The following is an 18,865-nucleotide window of genomic DNA, read 5'->3' as shown; positions in this document are numbered from 1 at the left end:
CAATTAATAAGATATGATTATACAGACAATATGTGATGAATTAAAAATAAATGCCTGGATAGCATTTTTTCAGGAGACAGAGACAAACTGTATTTTTATATCATTAAAGTGGAGTGTAGAGCTGAGGTAAGTAACTACCATATTTCCAATTTCTAACTTTTTGTTAAAGAGAGCAAAGCCTCACAAACAGTTTCCTTCTGCAGTTATAGAGGGCCATTTAAAAAAAAAAAATCCATTTAATTTGAAATTGTGTCCTAGTCAGTCAGGACAGATTGGAAAATGGGTGTGTTTTATTAGAATGCAACTTTTAGAATGAAGATAGAATCCATTCTGGAATCTTCTCTGTTCCTTATTCCATTGCCTTGGGTTTTAAACTGCAAAGGTCTTGGCAAGAGATCTAATAGGAATTATTGGTAAATTCAGTGTTAGTATTTTATTGTTATACAATTGAATGTAAATTGTACTAAGTGTCTTTAAAGGTTGTAATCCCACCTCGATCCATGGGAGAGGCAGGAGGTATAAATAAACTATATTATTATTATTATTATTATTATTATTATTATTATATAAGGTACTAATAGAAAAAATAGCCAAATATACTGCTGCTGTTCTTAAAATGAGACTGCAGTTAATCAGTGCTGATAGTAATCATTTTGGAGGAAAATAACATGGGTGATTATTATAATGTAAAGTTTGTAGTTGGTTTTTATAATAATAATAATAATAATAATAATAATAATAAAATTTATTTATATACCGCTATTCCATAGATCACAGCGGTGTACAACAGTTGATAAAATAGTTAAAAACATCATAAACCCCCAACACCCCCCATACATATGTTAGGCTTATATGTTTACATTTTGGGTTCAGTCATATTTTAATGTTTTAATCCTATATCTCTTATTTAGATTTGTTTAGCATTTTGCTGATAACTTTCATAATGTGAAAATTATTCTAATTTGTGGACTAAACACACATAATTCAAGACTGATATTATGCATCAGTAACAATAAAAACTCAATGGTATGGGTTATGCCTTTTGCGTTTTAATACATCCCATACCTTTGTAGGCAGTGCCCACTGCTGGAGCATTGTGACCAGTGTATAGTACAGAGCAAGAAGAGTGAAAGGATTCAAAGCTGCTGGCCACTTTAATTGAGGATGAACTTGAAGCTTCCAAGGTACTGTAACATTTGTCTTCATAAGTGGTACTATGCCTAAGACTCTAGAGAAGGAGAAAAAAAAATAATGAACAGAATGTTGGTTCTCAATCATCTTAAATAGAAACAGGGGAGGGGAAAAATGATATCACATTGGACCAGTTCACTTGTCATACTTTCATAATAATCGCTTTGGACTGTAGTATCACTTGAGCATCTGTATGCATGAATAAAGAGAGCCAGCATGATGTGGTGGTTTGAGTGTTGAACTCTGGAGATCAGGGTTTGATTCCCCACTGAGACATGGAAACACACTGGGTGACCTTGGGTGAGTCACACATTCTCAGCTCCAGAAAGCCCCAAGATACCTTAGGATTACCATCAGTCAGAAACGACTTGAAGGAACACAACAACAATGCATGAATAAGGCATCATGACACAACCTATATCACCGCAGAGGGATGATCTACTCAGGAGGCAGAATAAAACAGTGAGTAGACTGAGGTGGGTTCTGGATTGTATCATCTCAGGCTGCATGTTGGTAGGGAAATCACATGGAGATCACATTTTCAAATGCTCACTACATAAGAATTCCCTATAATTAGAAACCCATATGGTACAGTCAGCCATCCATATACATGGATTTTTCACCCACAGATTCTGTCATCCACAGCTTGAAAATATCTCTCTTCCCCAAAAAATCTAAAAAAGCAAACCATGATTTTGTCATTTTATGTAAGGCACACTATTTTACTATGCCACTGTATATAATAAGACTTGATCATCCACAGATTTTGGTATCCACAGGAGGTCCTGGAACCATACCGCAGCAGATACCAAAGACCAACTGTATATTAAACCTTTTCCACCTGATGTGCTAGATTACTATATTTGAGTATCTAAAACAAAAACAAAATAAATGCCTATATTGAAAAATATAGTCCTTATCCACACAATTATAGTCTGGAGCGATACAATCCAGAATTCTATTGACTCAGCCCAAAGCCCAATTCTGTATAATGTGCAGACTTTTTTTTACAATTATGTCAATAATTAATTAGTAAGGCTGCAATCCTAATTACACACACTAGATAATAAGTACCATTAAACATGATTAGGAATGTGTGAACTGTAATGAATTTATCACATGAGCCTCAATCTTGCCTTGGTCTTGCCACAATCGTGTTATTAAAAGAGAACGAAAACATACCAGTTTTGGAGCTTTTATTACTACACCTCTCCCCAATAACACAATGAGGCTTTTTGCACCATCAAGGGTCCCCATGTTCTGTTTTCTTCATTCTCCTTAGCCCTACCTCCCAGGCCTATGCTGTATCCAGCATGCCTTTCTTTTCATTAGAGTGGGTCCTTGGTATCCACTGGAGTTTGGGTCCAGGATTCCACATGGATACCAAAATCTTGGATGCTCAAGTCCCATTAAATACAATAACATAGGAGATTATCACATGGAGGAGGCAAGCATCCTCCACCCGTCATTAAATTGTCATTAAATCATGTTAACTGCATGATTGGAGGGAAGATTATCAGCCTGCTTATCCCATTCTTGTCCCAGGGACGTAGTCGGGAGGGGGGGTTCTTGGGGTCCGGACCCCCCCCCTCCATTAGAAAAATGAATGGTGTGTGCTGCTGCACTACCGCACCCAAGCCCCATTATAATGGTGGCACTTAGTCTGGACCCCCCCCCTTCCTGAAATCCTAGCTACGTCCCTGCTTGTCCCCTCTGTAAACAGTAATGGACCCGTCATTTGGTATTAACAGGAGTTTCTGTTAATACCAAATGGTGTGTCCATTACTGTTTACAGATGGGACAAGAATGGGATAAGAGCACAGGGGTGTGATATCTTTCCCCCAATCGTGTGATTAACAATTTAATGATGATTTAATGATGGGAGGAGGAAGCTTGCCTCCCGTGGGATAAAGTCTACAGTAAAATGATATCTCTTCTATAAAATGGCAAAATCAAGATTTGCTTTAGGAATCTTTATATTTTTAAAAGATTTTCAAATAATGGATGGTTGAATCCGTGGATAAAGAATCTGTGAATATGGAGTGCCAACTATATTTTTATTTTTATTAGCTCTGTAATACAATTCTAGACTAAATTCTTTGAAGTGGCAACCTGCCAAAGAAGAAACGAGAGTGTTTCCAGTCATTTCTTCTTTGGCAGGCTGAGGGGAGGCACTGGAAAAAGCTGGCTCCTGCCTGCCACAGAAGAAATTACAGTGTCTCCTGAGGAGACAATCGTTTCTCCTTTGGTGAGGAAATGGGAAGAAGCCTGCTCTGGAAGAGGGTGCAGGAGAGAGGAGTGGGAAGAGGAGGAGACCCTGACACTATGTCATATGAAGCATTCAGAAATTATGCCTGTTCCCAGGAGAGCATCCTCAATGTACTCCTTTGAGCTTTTTCTCCCCTTTCTATTTTAATTTGCTTAGCTCTCAAAAAAGAAAGGAAAACAACTAGTGCAAATCAAACATTCATAAGTATTTTGCATCTCACTGGGACTTGACCTGAACTCACCCACCCACCCATTGTGGAATTCCCTCCCACAGGAGGTTCGGGTGGCCATCTCTCTCCTTGCTTTCACCAGCAGGCCTTTGGATGAAAATCTATGAGACAGAAAGTGTTTGTAGCAGGGTGGTGTTTTTTTGTTTTTTGTTTTAAAAAAACATGATCAGTATTTTAATGTAATTTTAATCATGTTTTTAATTGAGCTATTATTTAATTATTTTTAAACTTTTGTATAAATAATGTTTTACTTATATCCTGTGGGGTTTTTATTGCCATAGGCCACCTTGGATCCTGCAGAAGGAGAAAAGCAGGATACAAACTGAATAAAGTAATAAATAAAAAATATTTTGCTTGTACAAATTCTGTCACTTCATGATGTTTGTTATAGTAGAAGAACAATATTCTGTTTCAAATCCACTTTGTTCAATCATAATGTTAATTAGACATAAAATTTGTTGTGTTTTCCAGCATGCAAATTTTATATTTTTACCTGAGATAAATGTCTTCAGGAGGAACAAGGTGCTGAACGTAAGGCATCTGGTACACATAAAGAGCAGTTAAGTGTCCAGCACTGAATATTGCAGCCAAAACACACAGACTGTTGAAGGCAACTGGGTTGATTGGACGATGGCAAGACCACCAAGAACATATACCCAGAAAGATGAAGAAATAAACTGCAGAAGTTGCAGAAGGTAGGATTATACCTAAGGATAAGAAAATCAAAGTTCAGAAGGCAGATTTATATGCTTATCTTAACTATAATTTTCTTAGAAATTGATTCTTCTAGTAACTTCCTTCCAACTTGGAGAGTAATCTCTCTGATCCCTAAAGAAGAAAGAGATTCAACATCTGTCAAGAACTATAGGCCAATTTCTTTATTAAATAATGACTATAAATTATTTGCAAGTATTCTGGCTGAGAGAATCCTAAAAGTAATTCCAGCTGTGATACAAAGGGGATTTATCCCAAAAAGACATATTAAAGATAACATTAAGCACTTTCTCAATATGACTGAATACCATGAGGTCCATATTGATAAGAAATTTGCTTTTGATATTGAGAAATATTGTAACGAATATGCCATTGGCGCACTCGTTACGTCGACCCTGCAGCGGAAAAAGAACCCACTTTTCCCATGTGGTTTGGTGGATGTGGCCTCCCTCTGGAGGAAAGTAGGCTGCCGGCAGGCCATCCTTTTCAGGTGGTCTGTCCCAGTCCTGAGATAGTGCACTGACATATTAATATTCTGCGTATTTTAGTTGATCTACAAAGACCCATATTCCCACATCCAAGACACGTCAGTTGATGTTGTAAACATTGGATGGGGGTCTGGATTTGCTATGCTTTAATGGAACACACTGGGATCCAGCAGAGGCTCCCTGCTGAAAGAAGGGGAGCAGGGAGGGTCTACATGGATTCCCTTTCTCCTGCTACGGCCCCACTATATTGCTGCAAGTGTTCCCCTAGTCCTCCTCAGCAGGTTTTTGAAAGGCAGAGTGTGTTGAGGGTAGGAATTGGGAACTGGAAATATCATATATACTCAACTATAAGTCGACCTCATGTATAAGTCAAGGTCAGGTTTGAGGGCCAAATTTATGGATTTTGCCATGATCTGTGGATAGGTCGAGGGTAAAACTTGGAGGTTCCTTCAGTGTGTGTATATGTGAGTATGGCAAGAGAGACTCTCATTGACTCTTTTTGCTTCATCTTTTCAGAAAGAGGGACTCTTAAACAAACAGCAACATCAATCAGTCACCGGGCCAGGACTCTTTCTGCTTGGCTCTTTCTTGCTAAACTTCTCTTTGCATGGAATGGGGAAATCTGAAAGAGCTGCTATCACATTTCCATAGTAAATAAGTTGACCTGGGATTTTGGGGTCAATTTTTGGGCATAAATTTTTAAACTTATAGACGAGTATATACAGTATTGCATCCTTGCCTTTTTCCTTCTGGGCAAGTGAAACTCTTTAATTGTTCTGTTGGATCCAACTAATGATGCCAATGTGCCCTTAAAAGCACCTTTACCTGCTAAGCCCAACAGAAGCACAGCCACCACTTTGCCAGCAGTACTGAATAGACTTTCACAAAGGATCTTCAAGCCAACTAGGAACATTGTGATTTTCAGAAGGAAACCTGGCTGGTTGTTTCCCAGATTGTCCTTTTCAAGTGAGCCATCTATTTCTTCACTTTCAGTATCTTCAGTTTCTGTTTCAGATTCCTGTGAATATGGAGCCAGTTAAGTAAGAAACCATTCTCATCAAGATGAACAAAAAATCCAATGTAAAAAGAAGAGACTAGATACTGTTATGCTTCTGTCTCAGTTATTAAGAAGATACTGTATGTTGTTTCCCCAAACAGTATACTAATAATTACTGCAAGGAAACTATTCTGGGATATTTGATTATCAAGAATGGCAATAGCAATAGCAAGTACATTTCCTAAATACAAACTATTATGGTCATGTTAAACTGGATTATTTCTGCAGTGAGGATGCAGCCTCAGTCTCCACTTTCAGCGTTTTGTCTTGGATAACTCTGCCAGGATTCTAGGTTCCTGGTAGAGACTACTGACACAATCACTCTCAGCCTTCTGCCACACTTAGGCTTGCCATATCCCGCCTGGGGGCAGGACTTTCCCGGTTTGGGGCGGGTCCACACGGTCTTGCCCTGGTTTGGCCCCGCCCCCGGGACACCCCCCTCCCAGCGAGGGCCTGGAGGCTGGGGCTTGGGAGAAGCTGTCCCCAGGCCCCAGGGAGGCCTTGGAAGCGGCTCCGCGATCGCGGAGCACTCCTCCAAGGCCTCTAGGGCTTGGGAGAAGCTCTCCCCAGGCCCCTTTGGAGGCCCTGGAAGCGGCTCCGCGATCGCGGAGCACTCCTCCAAGGCCTCTGGGGCTTGGAAAAAGCTCTCCCCAGGCCCCTTTGGAGGCCTTGGAAGCGGCTCCGCGATCGCGGAGCACTCCTCCAAGGCCTCTGGGGCTTGGGAGAAGCTCTCCCCAGGCCCCTTTGGAGGCCCTGGAAGCGGCTCCGCAATCGCGGAGCACTCCTCCAAGGCCTCTGGGGCTTGGGAGAAGCTCTCCCCAGGCTCCTTTGGAGGCCCTGGAAGCGGCTCCGCAATCGCGGAGCACTCCTCCAAGGCCTATGGGGCTTGGGAGAAGCTCTCCCCAGGCCCCTTTGGAGGCCCTGTGTCATGCCCAGCCTTGGGGACGGCTTGGAGGACTCAGAGGATGAGCTAGAGCCCCTGGGACCTGAACCTGTAATGGAGGAGCCAGAGCCCCTGGGGCTTGAACCTGTAATGGAGGAGCCAGAGGCTGGCCCTAGTTCTGCTGGAGCAGAGTCTATGGCCCCTCCAGAGATTCAGCAGTCAAGTTTGCCTGGTGCCGAGGCTGTGGACATGGAGGAGGATCTGGGCAGTGTGCCTACCTTCAATGAGCGTTGAGCAGAGAGAGAGGGCCTTCGAAGATCTCGGAGGCTTTATCAGAAGCGTCTTCGTAATCAGACACAGCTGAAGGCCGGTTCCTTGCCTTCTTAAGCACCTGGAGCATGTGTGGTTCTTTGCCAGTGGATATCTGACTCTTTTAGAGGAAAGACTCTGTCTCTGGCTCCTTTGGCTTCTTGTCTTGACTACCTGGAAACCTTGACCTTGGACTGCTTCATCGACCTGCCTATCTGTTACCCTGAACCTTGGACCGTCTGACAATTCTCTTGGTAATCCCTTTTGCTAGAACTACTGTGAATCTCCAGGACTGTGTAGCTTACACTGACTTTGCTGTGCTGGGAGGGGGTTTGTTTGTTTGAGAACTAGCTGCCTTATCAGCCCTTTGGCTGCTTTCCTGGACACCCTGGAAGCGGCTCCGCAATCGCGAAGCACTCCTCTAAGGCCTCTGGGGCTTGGGAGAAGCTCTCCCCAGGCCCCTTTGGAGGCCCTGGAAGCGGCTCCGTGGTCGTAGCTCCGGCTGTGGGGTCCTCCAAGGCCTCTGCGAGGCCGAGGAGGAGGCCGCTTGCCACCGCGGCAATGGCCGTGATGACAGGCGGCCCCCACGCTCCTTCCCAGCCTGGGAGCAGCCCGAGGCTTCCTCCCAAGCCGGGAAGGAGAAGGAGGACAAGGTTCAAAAATGTGGGACCACAGCATCAATAGATGCTAGGCTAAGGAAGTTTTCATTTATATCCAACATAAATCTTCATATACTATTAATGCAAAATAGAACCTCAGAAATCTCAGTAATACCTCCACTGAAATGCACACCTTAACACAGAGAGGGGTTTGAATGGCAACCCTAGCCACACTCAAACCCCTCTCTGTGTTAAGGTGTGCATTTCAGTGGAGGTATTACTGAGATTTCTGAGGTTCTATTTTGCATTAATAGTATATGAAGATTTATGTTGGATATAAACGAAAACTTCCTTAGCCTAGCATCTATTGATGCTGTGGTCAGCCAATTGTCTATAAGAAGTGCAAAAGAAGGACATGAGTACAACTATATCCTCTGTCTTCTGGAGTGCTGTGGGTAGGGTTGCCATAAGTCAGGACCTCCAAACTGGGACAAATGTAGGACAACATTTTTAAACGTAGGACACATTTTTTAAAATGGAGGACACGCAAAAAAAATGATGATTTTTTAAAAATGTTAATATAAATGCATGTTTCTTAGGCATGATCAAAATGGAGGACATTTGGGCATTATTCCTAGACAGATGGCAGAAATGGACTTCCCTTTCTGGCCAAACACCCCTCCTCCCATTCCAAAACACACACATCAGCACATTTGAGCATTGATCATGGTTTACTTAACATGGCCTCTTGCATACTTCAGAGGCTTATTCCATAACCAAACCCCTTGGGTTTAACACTTAGCATGGTTTAACATGGCTATGCATATTGAACATGATGTCAAGGTGGTTTCACAAGACGTGGATTTACCGTTTCAGGTTTCTTGTGCCAAGTGTACTTCTCAGAAGTGTGTACTTGGTCAAAGGAAAGCACAAAAAATACACCAAAAACACACTTTGGAAGGTGACACTGTCTCGCCTTCAGAAAGAGCATGCGCATGCCTCAGAAGCTGATTGATATCAATATCAGCATCCTCATCATCATCACTATCATTGTTAAAACATTGTTAAAAAAATAAAATAAAAAACAAGGGAATCTTGGCTATTATTAAGACTAAAACTAACAAAAAATAAAATAAAAAATAAAGGAAACTTGGCTATTATTAAGACTAAAACTAACAAAAAATAAAATAAAAAATAAAGGAAACTTTTATATTATTAAGACTAAAAATAACAAAAAATAAAATAAAAAATAAAGGAAACTTGGCTATTATTAAGACTAAAAATAACAAAAAATAAAATAAAAATAAAAGAAACTTGGCTATTATTAAGACTAAAAATAACAAAAAATAAAATAAAAATAAGGGAGACTTGGATATTTTAAATAATAAAAATTAACAAAAAATAAAAAAATAAATACATTCAAACCACTCCACCACACTGACTCTCTTACACAGGCCTGCCCTGAAAAAAGGAATGAAAACTAAGGGAGACCTGAAATGGCCATTCACCTCCCCTTCTCCTGCTGCTCCTGCGAATTACAAAGAGGAAGCTTTGTAATTCGTGCCAAAGACAATTAGAGTGTTGCCAACAAGCCTCGAAGATAATTCCCCAAACGTTTGGCCAAAACTCACCAAATCCCCCCCATATCTCACCAAATATTCAGTCAAAATCCCTGAAAAGTCCCTGTAATGTTAATATGGCAATAAAACATAGCCCTAATTGAATAAAAATAATTGGAACTTATTTCAACTCTCAAAATTACCATTAAAACCAACCACCAAAATCACACCAAAGGCTCTGAAAAGTACCCATTTTGGTGTGAAAATCGCCAGATTGGCAACAAGAGCCCTTTGCCCTCCCTCTGGCCCAGAGTCCTCCTCCGCTCCGCCTCCTCCTCCTCCTCCTCTTCTGAGGTTCTGCCTCGTTAAGGGGCCAGCTCCCATTTTAGGCCAGGGTTGCGGAGGAGGAGGCAGAGGAGGAGGTGGGTGGCCAGATGGCCGCGCGTGGCTCTGAAAGGCCAGGGGGATGCACGGGGGAGGAGGAGGTTGGAGAAGGAGGCGGAGGCGGGTGGCTGGCCGGCCAGAGGGAGCACGCAGGGGGTGGAGGAGAAGGAGGAGGCAGAGGAGGAGGAGGCAGATGCGGAAGTGGGTGGCCAGCCGGCTGCATGAGCAGCCGCGGCCATAAAGAAGGCGTGCGCGGGGGGAGAGGTGGCCGCAGGCGGGGCGGTCCCGCTTTTGGCAGGAAACCGGACCAGAACTGTGCCAGCACCACCAAAAGCATGATTGCCCCGCCTGCAGCCGGGTTATGGCATCCCTAGCTGTGGGGGGAAAAATAAGGCCTAAAGGCTGACTGCTTCCTGTAAGCTGGAAAACTCTATACAGTCAAGCTGAGCATATTTAGGGGATGGAATCTTCATTTGAGGATAAAATATAGGACACAAGATGCATTTATGGATCACTCCTTAGAGCTGGACTAATGAAGAACCTTTGAAGAGAATACAATGCCTATATTATTTGACACTGGAAAATTCCCCCCATTTAAAATTTTACTTGGAAAATGACAGCATGTTTCTTAATTGTTCCTTTGGCTATGATATAAACAGAGCAGTCAAGAAATGATCTTTTAAAAATGTTTTCTATTAAAAGACTAATAAAAGACTAATTTTACATGTATTGTTTTACTTAGGTTTTTTAATGTTCTTTTTTTTAAAAAAATCAGGTCAGTCAGTATTTGTCTATGTGTTTTTTATAAATTGTCATGTCATCATCATCATTCCTAAAGCTAAAAATCTGTAGTCTCTGCTTTAATTAACGGTTGAATGACAAGATTTATGGCTGGATAGCCAGAAAAATCTTATAACTTTAGTTGTTACAAAGTTTTGGACTTTTAGAAATTTTTACTGAAACCAGAGTTGTGAACAATGGTAGACATACAAATTTCGCATACCTGGAAATTAAGAACACTTAGGCTTTCTAGATTTTTAGATAGCATGTGCTAGACTAGACCAAACTGGTATTTATCCCTTAATGCAATTTTTCTTATGTAACATTTACCATCTATTATGTCTTGAATTAATGCAATCATTTTTACTGTATCGTTTAGTGTTTTATCATTCTATGCTAGTCACACTGCAACTGCTTCAGTTACTATACTTTGTTTGTCACATTGTAACTGCTCCAGCTGTTGCACTTTAATTATCATTACAGTGGATCCTTGGCCTCTACTGGGGTATCATTCCAGGGCCCCGCATAGATACCCAAAACCCATGGATGTTCAAGTCCATTATATAAAATGGCATAGTAAACTTATATAAAACGGCAAAATCAAGGTTTGCTTTTTTATTTATTTTTAAATATTTGCAAGCCATAGATGACAGAATCTGTGAATGCAGAATATGTGGATACAAAGGGTCAATTGTATTATTACTATTATTTTTAATATAATACATTTTATATTCTCACTTTTTTAAAATCATCTGTTGCTTTTCACTATTATTTCAATTAATGTTTAATTGTTTTTATTTATGGTATACTTTTGGCTTTAATTGTCACTATTCATAAGCTTAATTGAGCAGTGATTTAAAAAAGAATCCATTTTTCTTAAGGAAGTCAGCTTAGGCCTCATTCCCATTGGAGGAATGACCCACATTCGATTCTGGGTCTGCCACGGGGAAAACCGTGATTCCAAAAGGCCTCCCATTCACACTATGAAAAGGGGGTCTGTTTGGAATCGGGGGTTTTCCTTGGCACGCTTGTCGTTCCCACTGGGGAAGACAAGCAGCCATCCCTTCCTACCTTGGGAAAGGAGAGGAGGCCCAGCAGCAGCCCTGTCCCTCCTCCTCCTCCTCTCCCTCTCTCCACCAGCTGGCCTCCCTGCCTACCTGGTTGCTGGTGCAGGGTCAGCGGCAGCAGGCAGCAGGCTGACCCTCTCCTCCTCCTTCATGCCATTCTCCACTGCCCAGCCTCCTTCTCCTTCTCTGCCCCGGTAGGCCTACCTTAGGAGGAGGCCAGGGTGGAAGGAGAGAGTCAGCAGAGGTCTGGAGGATGGAGGTCACAGGTGCACGTGTCTCCATACTCCCAGGCTGCCTCTGGGCCCCCGCATAGGAGGGGAGAGAGATAGGCTGGGAATATGGAGGCACACGTGTCCTCCATCCTCTGTCCTCCATCCTCCGGGCCTGCTGCCTCTCTCCTTCCGCCCTGGCCTCCTTCTATGGTAGGCCTACCGAGGCATAGAAGGAGGCTAGGCAGCAGACAACGGCATGGAGGAGCAGGAGGAGGAGAGGGCCAGCCCACCACCGCCGTCACCACTACCGAGCCCCACACCAGGAACCAGGGAGGCAGGGAGGCTGGCTGACGGAGGGAGGGAAGGAGGGACAAGACAGGGCAGCGGGAAAGGAAGGAAGACCCTTAGGGGTCCCTCTGGGGTCACTGCCACCCTTGGATCATGTGATCTAAGGGTGGTAGTGGAGAGGGAGACCTGGGAGGAAGAGGAGGAGGGCAGGATGGAAGGGAGGGTGGTTTTTTTTTGGTAAAGATAGATAAATCGATTGATCGCTTTTGCAACTACTTGCCAAGCCAAAATATGAAGGCAGCACTAATGGGGGGGGGGGGGGGGAGAAATGGTGGAGCTGTCAAAAATTTCCTGCCATTTTCCCCTCCCCTCAGGAAGAATTGATTCTCAGCTGGTGTTCCCACTTATTTGTCTCGCTTCAGAAACGATTCTTCAAGAAAGTACTGCAAATAATGTAGTGTCAGGAAACCCCGCACTTTTGGCATTTGCCCCGGGGTTTTCCCATTCGAATTGATCCAATGGGGATCGAGATTGAATTCCAATGGAAGCTAGAGGCATTCATCTCGCATCAGGATCAAGACTCTTTCGTAGTGGGAATGAGGTCTCAGTTAAATCCGAAATAGTTATTCATCTAGACATGTGAAAACAATAGCTAAGCGAGACAAGCCTATCCTTAGGGGCAGGAAGAATATTTTAAAATATTTGAAAGATGAACAAATATGTTTCTGAAGTGTTGGGGGGGAAAGTGTGGATTTTGTACAGAACAAGTGCCATACTGTTAGTCTTCAAAAACTCGAAGACTTTTTTGCAGCAAGAAGAAAATTGCTAAAATTACTTGTTGCTCCCTTCAAGATCTAATTTAGCAAACAATTAGATACCTATTTTTCCTTAATCTTTTGCAACCCAGTTATCTGAGCCTACTTAAGGTTCAGTATGCATACATATTGCATATGTTCAAAAATTACACACTTCAAAGACAAATCTGGATGCCTAAAATACAGTGTCTGAAAGCCAATGCAATGGTTTATCACTGACTAGTTCTCACTTGATATTCCTGCTAGGTTATACTGTATGGGACATGGTAGCTCAGCAGTTAAGATGCTGACTCAGATGACCACAAGTTTGCCAGGGTGGCAGTTCAAGACCCAATCGCTGCATGGCCGAATGAGCTCCCATCACTAGTGCCAGCTTCTGCCAACCTAGCAGTTTGAAAGCATGTAAAAGTGCAAGTAGGTACAGTAAATAGATACCATCTCAGTGGGAAGGTAACAGCATTCTGTGCAGTTATGCTGGCCACTTAACTCCACAGATATTTGACAATGGAGATTATCTCACAGTGAAGTCCCACCAGGATAGATGCAGGATCTAAAACTCAAAGCCAGATCCTATCACATTGTTTTGTGGTCAGCAGTCCACAGTCCGTATGCAACCCAGGCTTCTCTTGATTTCTCCCCCTACAGTCATGAATGACCTGACAATCACATCAAAAGAGGAACCTTTACATTACTTTTAATACACTTTTACATTGATTTTCTCTGCTGTTGAGGATAAAAGGAAAGCATATGCTTTTCTGCTTTCTAGCCCCCATTCATGTGCTATGAGGTCAAGAAATTGAACAAATATTTATATCACTACCATGTCCTCCTCCTCTTCCTCCTCCTCCTCCTCTTCCTCCTCCAATACCACCTCTTTTTCCTGATCATGAGAGAACAGATCTTGGCTTCTGGAACAATGCTGGGTGTTCTGGTTGTGATGTTTCACCATCTTTTTGCAAAGCTTTGTGACTGTGAGGCCTATAACAAAAATTCCAACATCAGGGCCCAAAAGGCAAATGATACTTCCAGCATTCAGACCGCTAAACCTACAAGATAAAAGCAGATTAATATCCTGGATTAATAAAGTTTTTAAAGACAGATTTTGCCCCTGTGCACCACTTTAACAAGCAAGGGTGTGGGCTCTTCATAAAGAAAGAAATGTGTGCAGCATGTAATTTATGAATGTGGTCAATGTGTTAATTTTACAGAGAACTACATAGCAAAGTTAATTGAAAACAACATGTTCATTTGGTATTTAGCAGAGCACAGACTTGTTCATAGCTACTTCCAGATCATCAACCCTAAAAGTCATGAATTTCAACTGCCCCTTAGTGCTATGCTGAAAACCTGGCAACACTAAACATGATGGAACCAATTAGATGGCTGAATCTCAAACAAAAGAACAATAATATTATTGGGGGTGGGGTGAAAATTCAAAGGCCTTAGACCACCAAGCTCAGAATTTAGAACAGGCATGGAAAATTTGGAAAGAGACACAAGCCCAGTTAAGATCCTGAACACCAAGGGATTCAAACCAGATAAGGGCTAAAAACAGGATATAGGGACATGACCACATACACATATGTCCCACACATTCCAATATCCTGAAGCACCAGTCCTTCACACTTTTGCATGATGGCCTCAAGAAAGCCTTACAACAACATTTGGCTGAACATAGGGCAGGAACAGACTGGCAAAATATGCTGGTTTCCTGGTGGCTTCTAGGAATGATGTATACATGATGCACACTCCCAAGCCAGCAGAAAGCCACCCAGCCATTTAAATGGTGGCAGCTTTTCAGCACTCTGACAGCATGGCATTTAGAGGGCAGGAGTATCAAAAAGCCACAACGGTGGCAGAAAGGACACCCTTTCTCCAGGACAAAAAGAAGTGGCATTTTGCCACTTCTTTTCATGTTGGAAAAAAAGCTGGATTGGAGCCACAGTGTGCAGTTGCCATGTCCCCGATCCAGCACTCAAGGGGTGTCATCACGCTGCCCCTTTGGACCAGTCTGTTTCAGCCCAAAGTCAGAAACCTGTGAGCACTGGATGCCTGAGTGAAATCTAGAGAGGACTCCTTTACCTTTAATTATTGTGCAGGAGTGGGAACTTCAGCAGGTGTTACTTGTCATACAACTGGGTGACAAGCAGCCTCTGCTAAAAGGCTATATCTACTTCTACCCAACCATTAAAGGCATAGGAGAATTCTCATTTGAAGTTTGGCAACCCTAGGAGCTGAAACCCTGATAAAGTGCCCTTTTACACCACACAGTTGTAGCACTTTGATTCCACTTTAACTGCCATTAGTATACTTCATAAAATCCTGGTATTTGTAGTTTGGATAGGTGCTAGAGCTCTCTGACAGAATTCTAAATATTCCTATGAAACTACAAATTTCAAGATTCCATAGGATGGAATCATGTCAGTAGAACTTAAAGTGGAATCAAAGTACCAGAATTGTGTAATGTGAAAGGGGCCATGTTTGGAACACTAGTTTGAACCTCCATTTCATGAGGTCCAGGGTGATATTTGCAGTTAGGAAATGGCAAGTGGGTAGACCTTTGGAGACTATGCATACTGGATCAGGAAACTATGGCTTCTTCCAACTAGGATGTTGCATTAAAGGACTATTTAGCTTGAGATCACTGCATTACTGTAACAGGCCAAAGGTAGGTCTGGAGTCGATGCAGAAATGCAATTCTCTCCTACAGAATCCTAGGATTTGTAGTTTGACCATACCAGAGCTCTCTGACAGACCAGGCTGAATACCTCACCAAACTACATATCCCAGGATTCTATAGGAAAGAGTCATGGCAGTCAAAGTGGTGTCAAACTGCTTTAATTCTACAGTATGGCTACATCCTTAGACCTAGGTGTTCAAAGTGGTATATAGTATTTAAGAAGTACAAAATACAGTAGGTCCTTGTTATCCACTGGGGTTTGCTTCCAGGATTCCCTGTGGATAACAATGTCTGTGGATGCTCAAGTCCTATTAAATATAATGGCATAGAAAAATGATGTCCCTTATAAAATGGAAAATCAAGGTTTGCTATTTGCAATTTATACTTTTTGGGAATATTTTAAAGTCATGAATGCTTGAATCGGTGGATAAAAAATCCATGGATATAGAGGGCCAACTGTAAAATGTAAGTTACCATTTTAGTCTTACCTTAGAAAACCAATGTGACACAGCACTTCCTCCCATAAGAAATCTAGTATGGAGAAAACACAGAAATCAATTTATTATATATTTTATTTCTCCTTCTTTTCTTTCCTTCCATTTGTTTTGAAAATTACGTGTAAGTACATTTTCTGGGAAGGGGTTGTTTTCATCAAATTCTCAAAAACATAAAAATAAGAACAACTTTTCTTATTGCTATATACCTTTAAGCCATAATTCAACAAGACACCTTTTAACTAGAGGGCTGTCCTCCTCTGTAGGATATATCACCACCCAAGATGGGATGAATTGCAAGGTTGACACGCATCTCCTTCTACATTTGTTTCAAGTAAGAAATATCTCATACCAGTGAAAGAGCATTTTAACAGCTAATTTTGTGCCACTTCTATTTGACATTACCTTGTGCAGAGACTGGTGTCTACTTATGGATAAAGTGCTGATGTCAAAAAGCTAAGGATACATGTTTCTCTCACACCTTTTGGGGTAGGTTGGTTCTCTTTCATTTAAGTGTTTTGGAAAGAACTTAGATATGTGCACCTTGCTTGGATCATATATGTTTCCATCCTATGTTCCAGTATTTTTAAATGAAGGGACAACTACATCTCTGTTCTCCTTCAATTATTGCCTACTCTTTAGATGATATTTAATGCTGCATCTCTCAAACAAAATCTGTGGCTGAAAAAATTATCTCCTTGCCATGCAAGGCTGTGTGTCTTTTGGTGAATATTTAGCTCCTATTTATAATATAACAGCCTTAATAGTCTCCTGTTCATAGTAGAGGAGGCAGCCTTTTTGTTATGTCCGTCATTTTGAATTCCCAACGGGTTTTGCTGGAGAACAAAATGGCTGCTACTTCAATAACTTTCTGCTTCTGTGTTAGTCAAACCCTGAAATACAGCTGAAACAAAACAGTTGATATTGGGGTTCCTTCTTACTCCATCATCGTAATATTTTTGAGGTGCATAAACAGTTGAGAAATTATCTTCATCAATTTAGAACCAAGTTAAGTCCAAAACACACTGCAGAAATAATCCAGTTTGAGATGGCTTTAACTGCCCTGGCTCAGTGCTAGGAAATTCCAGGAACTACAGTTTTGGGAGACATTTAACCTTCTCTAGCAGAGTGCTCTGGTGCCACAACAACTACAATTCCCAGGCTTCCCTAGCACTGAGCTAGGGCAGTTAAAGTGATCTCAAACTGGATTATTTCTGCATTCTGTTTTGGACCTTAGTCCACGTTTAAAAGAGATTTTTACTTTCAGACTCAAATGCCATTCCTTGTGCAGCATGATGGAGTGTCACTAATCCCAGCTTCTGCTAACCTAGCACTTTGAAAGCATGCAAATGCAAGTAGATAGATAGGTACCCCACTCAGTGGGAAGGTAACAGCGTTTGGTGCAATCATGCTGGCCACATGACCACCAGAGCAGTCCTTGGACAACGCTGGCTCTTCAACTTAGTGACAGTCAGAGATGAGCACCACCCCCTATAGTCGGTTATGACTAGACATTCATGTCAAGGGACTACCTTTACCTTTATATTTACAACAGGGTTGGATAACTGCATGGGGAGGGACTTTCGTCCCCCTCCCTGGGCTGCACCAGTGCATTTCTAGTACCTTGAAAGCGATGTCACATTACTTGCAAATTTTATTTAGGGTGTGTGTGTGTGTGTGTGTGTGTGTGTGTGTGTGTGTGTTTGGGGGTCTTTTGTGGAGTTTTCAAGGTCTGAGGCTGCTGCAAACTAAACTGCCATGTTTGTGGGTGGTTTTGGGGTGAAAAATCACCTGGAGTAAATTTTTAAAATGGGGGGAGAGGATTTTAGAAGATTTCCTGGTAGATTTCAGGGATTAATCAAAGGCATTAAAGGTCACCCTTTCTTCATCTCGACCTACAAAGAACGACTGGGATTTACTAGAGATAACACATTTTTGCCTCTGGAACAAGTTGTTGCTATTGGGTTTTGAACTGACATTACCATTAGGTGGCAGGTAGTAGAATGCAATTTGAAAAGCCACTTGCACCGCAATGAAAATGAAGCTAGTACAGCAGATCACACTAAGCAGCTGCCCAGTAGACCCTGAAAAACAAACATATAACCTTTATTTTGAAGAATATGATGGGAATAAGCATTTGCTCTTTCTCCACCAGGGTCGTTAGACTATGTCAAACTTGCACACTGATTTCTTATTTTAATTATGTTGATTCTGCTTCTATACTCTCATGCTTCAAACCACACAGATCAGTTAAACAGTTCATGCAACTTAGACCACCATTTAGCTCATCCTGCTTCATTATATAATTCATATGCTAGTAAACATCCTTGATACCAAGAGCAATACTGATTTGATACAAGGTTGCCTACCTTTCATTGTGAGGGCATTTGGTTTCGGGCATAGTGGCAAGAGCAGGAGAAAGATGAGGTAGACCACAGATAGTCCATTGTATCTGAAACCTATAGCTATGAAAACAGCCAAAACATAACCACAACAAAAAGTTTTACCATAAAAACTACTATTTACACATTAAGAAATAAGAAGCATTGGAAACCACTTTGCACTGGGCCAGACTGTCCATCCAGGGTCTATTCACACTACACAGTTACTGCACTATTGTTTTACTTTAACTGCCATGGCTGCATCCTATGGCAACCTGGGCTTTGTAGTTTGGTAAGCCACTAGAATTCAATGGCTGAGAATTCTAAATATCCCTCCATATACTGCAAATCTCAGGATGCTATCAGATACATCCATGGCAGTTAAATAGGAATCATGATGTTGTGAAAGGGCCCCTGGTCACTATTGTCTGCTCTGATTAGCAGCCACTCTCCAAAATCTGAAATC

General features: G+C 41.9%; 1 pseudogene; it reads right to left on the bottom strand.

The window, feature by feature from the left end:
- LOC149315605 (piezo-type mechanosensitive ion channel component 2-like) overlaps positions 1-18,419 on the bottom strand; it is a 94,953-nt pseudogene extending 76,534 nt beyond the window's left edge.
- Between the last annotated feature and the right edge of the window lie 446 nt (positions 18,420-18,865).

The sequence above is a fragment of the Sceloporus occidentalis genome, unplaced genomic scaffold (genome assembly GCF_023333645.1).
Source record: "Sceloporus occidentalis isolate IW3139 unplaced genomic scaffold, rSceOcc1.0.p SCAF_3, whole genome shotgun sequence".
NCBI classification, from domain to species: domain Eukaryota; kingdom Metazoa; phylum Chordata; class Lepidosauria; order Squamata; family Phrynosomatidae; genus Sceloporus; species Sceloporus occidentalis.
Note: the sequence above shows the minus strand (reverse complement) of the source record. Positions and strands in the feature narration are given on the sequence as shown.